The following is a 3,613-nucleotide window of genomic DNA, read 5'->3' as shown; positions in this document are numbered from 1 at the left end:
ACAAAGAATGAAAGAGAGGAGGGGGATGGAGAGGGAGGGGGGGACTGAAAAGGTGGAGGGAGAAGGCGGAAAAAAGGGAAAGGTTGAAACCAAAAATCTCCATGTATCCACGAAGATGGAAAGGAGGCAACGTGGGACCCTTTTTGCCAATACCGAGCGACTCTGACGCGTGGAGAAAACCAAAAATGACAAAAGAGAACTCTTAAACGTGTGTCAAGGGAATGGCGGCAAGGACAAAAGACCAAAAACGACACACAAACAAAACGGAGCACGTGGAAAACTGTGTTTGAGCTTCTTTTTTTTTCAAACTTTTTTCTTTCTTTCTTTTTTTCAAAAAGCTGCGGGTCAGAGGGAGTAGGAGGAGTTGAAAGAGGAGGAGGAGGAAGATTTTAAACCAAAAAATTTACCTGAGGAGGAGGAGGCGGAGGAACACACAATGACAGGAAGAGAGAGAAGAAGAAAAAAAAAAATGACAACCATACCAAAATCCAAAATACCAAAAACCAAAAATACGGAGAGAAAAGCTTTATTCAACGGACGTGTAAATACTGACACTATCCAGGACCAGGAACTCTTGCATACGTACTGCTAACTGCTACTCACCTACACACACCCTCACACCCTCACACACACACACACACACAGCCATACACCGCCACCAGACATCAAAAGCCGATTCATCCTGTCACCCAGCTTGCCATCGACTCATCATGTCTGTCCCAGTCCATGCCTGTCTGTCACTGTTAACCCCATTGTCTTCGTGCTAGCTGCCAATGAATGAGCCCAGTACGAGTGGTCGTCCAGTAGTATCTAGCACCGGTACTGTCTCCACCATCCATGCATCTCTTTACCTACCTCTGGTTCTGAGAGCGTACTGTAGCTTCTCTGTCTCTTTTGTCCTTCTGTCCCATTTCACCATTTCGTCCAGAAGAGATGCATATAGTGCATTTCCCTATCTGGGTTGAGTTGTACACCTGAAAGGTCCAAAAGACCCTGCTTTCTGGTTATTTATTGGTTCCACTCTTCAACCAATTTCCACTTTCCAATGTGTTTCATTGTCATTGTCATGATTGTCATCATCATTGTCTGTATTATACAGTCATCTTTCATATCAATCTGTCATGTTGTTTATGTAACTAGTCTAAGAGAGTTTGGCGGGGGTGGTGGGGGGGGACACAAAACAGAGAGATGGTGTTAACCACCATCGACCTGGCATCCCAAAATGTTAAAATATTACTTTTTTGTTGTTGAAAATACCAAAAAGCTATTTGTCGTATGTATTATATAGGGCTTAAAGGTTAATGTGTTCTCACTCCTCAAGTGACTTCATCACCAATGGCTCCATGGTTAAATGAATGTGCCCTGAAATCCCACCTAAAACGCTCCCCCCCTTGACACACTCACTTAAATATCTGTTTGGAGTGGCAACCATTTTAAAAGTATGAAATGGGGCTGTGATTGGGGATTTGAAAGTAATAACGCTGGAGGCCGAGGGGCTAAACAAGTCAATAAAGCTGAGTTTAGTCACAGATGCCGCTCGTTCCCTGCCTTGTCAATCAGCATAGACGCCCGCCATCACCTGTCTTTCTAGACGTGTTTACCGATGTATGTGTGTCCATCATTACTCTCATCTGCCACATTACACTGTCATTTTCCACCCCAGTCCTGCCATTAAATTCTTGTTGGAAACCAAAGCATTCGTAAAATGGCCGGCGCTCCTCGCGAGGACGGGGTCGGCCGTGACATAAGAAAACTCAAAGAGATGTTGGGGGGATGGGGGTGGCGCCGCAAACTGAGATGGACTTCGCCGTTAATGCCCCCGTGGGTTCGATTTCCCTCCATTCGCCCCCTTTCTTGACGCCCATATGGGGGAAGCTTTATTTAAAGGAAATAATCCTTTTCTCTCAGCCCCTAGAAAGGGGCCTGGTACGCCCCTTGTGTATGGGCGTGCGCTGGGGAGGGCAACGGAGGGGCACCCTATAAACACAACTATACTGAGGGGGGTGGGGAGGGGGGGGGGGGGCAAGTTGTCACACACACTTTTTTGTAAGAGGATACCAAAAATAAACTCTAAACCGAAACCAAAAAGACATCCACACGCAAACAACCCAAGGAATGACAGAATCAAACCAAAAAGAAACCCAACCAAATACGGCTGGAGGGAGGAGGTGGAGGGGAGGAGGAGGAGGTGGACAAAATGGAGGGCTTTAACGCATCTCTCATCTGTCTGTCCTGTCGTCTGTGCCGTTGTTAGCTTTAGGGCTACGGCAGCAGTCGCCCCCACTCTGAAACTGTGTAGCGTAGACCAATGGACGGACGGACGGACGGACGGACGGATAGACGGACAGACAGACGGTCCCTCCCCTTCACTGCTCCCATGTCTCTCCAGCTCTCGGCTCTCTGGTCCTGGATGGAGCTAAACGCTAATGACCTCACTGAACTGAATCTTCTAAAATCTGTTTTTATTTTTCTGTTGGTCGGGTTTTTGATTGTTTTATCTCTGCTGTGTCTCTTGATGCCGTTTTATGTACTGTACTTTAGTGCTTATTATACTCATTTGGAATAACGTACTCGCTTCTACTTAAACGACAAGAGCTCCTTATTTTTTTCGTAGTTGTGCTAGAGATTTTTATCAGGTGGTTGGAAAAATACTGTGAAAATTTAGCTTCCAGATTTTTATTAGATAAAGAAACAGACTGTCGTGGCAGATAAAAAAGACACACAAAAAGCCAAAAACAAGAGTTGAAAAGCTTAACCTTAACCAAACCAAACCAAACCAAACCAAACCAAACCAAACCAAACCAAACCAAACCAAACCAAATATCAAACCAAACCAAAAAAAAGTTAGAAAGGAACGTAACAGTTGATCTGAGTGTCCTTGCTGCACCTTGCATGAGGGCCCAGAATAAGAAATGTGTCAATTTGTCTGAGGCGTATACGTGTGTTTCTCCTGTGTGTAAGGCTTTGTTCAGACTGCAAGCAAATCTGATTTGTGTCTCAGATACGATCTTAATACTGACTGCCTAGTACCTACACTGTTATTTGGAAGTGATCAGATCGGAGTTGTGTATTCAGACATCGTCGACCTAATCTGCAACCTGTAGATCGGCTAATTTCGGCGAGCAGCACCGTCTTACGACAAAGTATACATCAGGCTTCAGTGTCAGAGTTTCCAGACTGAGACACATTTTGAATATGGTTTCAATCTGATGAGCAAAAATCTGTTTCCATGTGTTTTTTTGCTGTTCAGACTCGATAAAAACCAATCCCCAAAATGTGATTTGTTCTGCCAGTCTGCACATAGCCTAAGTGGCTATAGGAGGGCAAATGGTACACAATTTAGTGGGGGTCTGCCATGATGATATCCACAGCGGGAACTTTGACCAGTGATGGCCAAGCCACATTCACTTTTACACAATTATACATGTAGTACCGACCTCAGTCAACTTGACAACTTGTGAGTTGGACTAAAACGTATCCAAAGAATATTTGGTTTGATCCACAACCGGAATTCAGTCGACACACAAGAATCGTCCATGAACTAAACTTAGATGTGGAGTTCAAAACCGAAAAGGTGAAACCTTTTTTGTCCACATCGACTCGTAGACGGAAT

The sequence above is a fragment of the Gymnoscopelus braueri genome (genome assembly GCF_963280865.1).
Source record: "Gymnoscopelus braueri genome assembly, chromosome: 4".
Classification (NCBI taxonomy): domain Eukaryota; kingdom Metazoa; phylum Chordata; class Actinopteri; order Myctophiformes; family Myctophidae; genus Gymnoscopelus; species Gymnoscopelus braueri.
The sequence above is the reverse complement of the archived record's forward strand: the minus strand, read 5'-3'. Positions refer to the sequence as shown.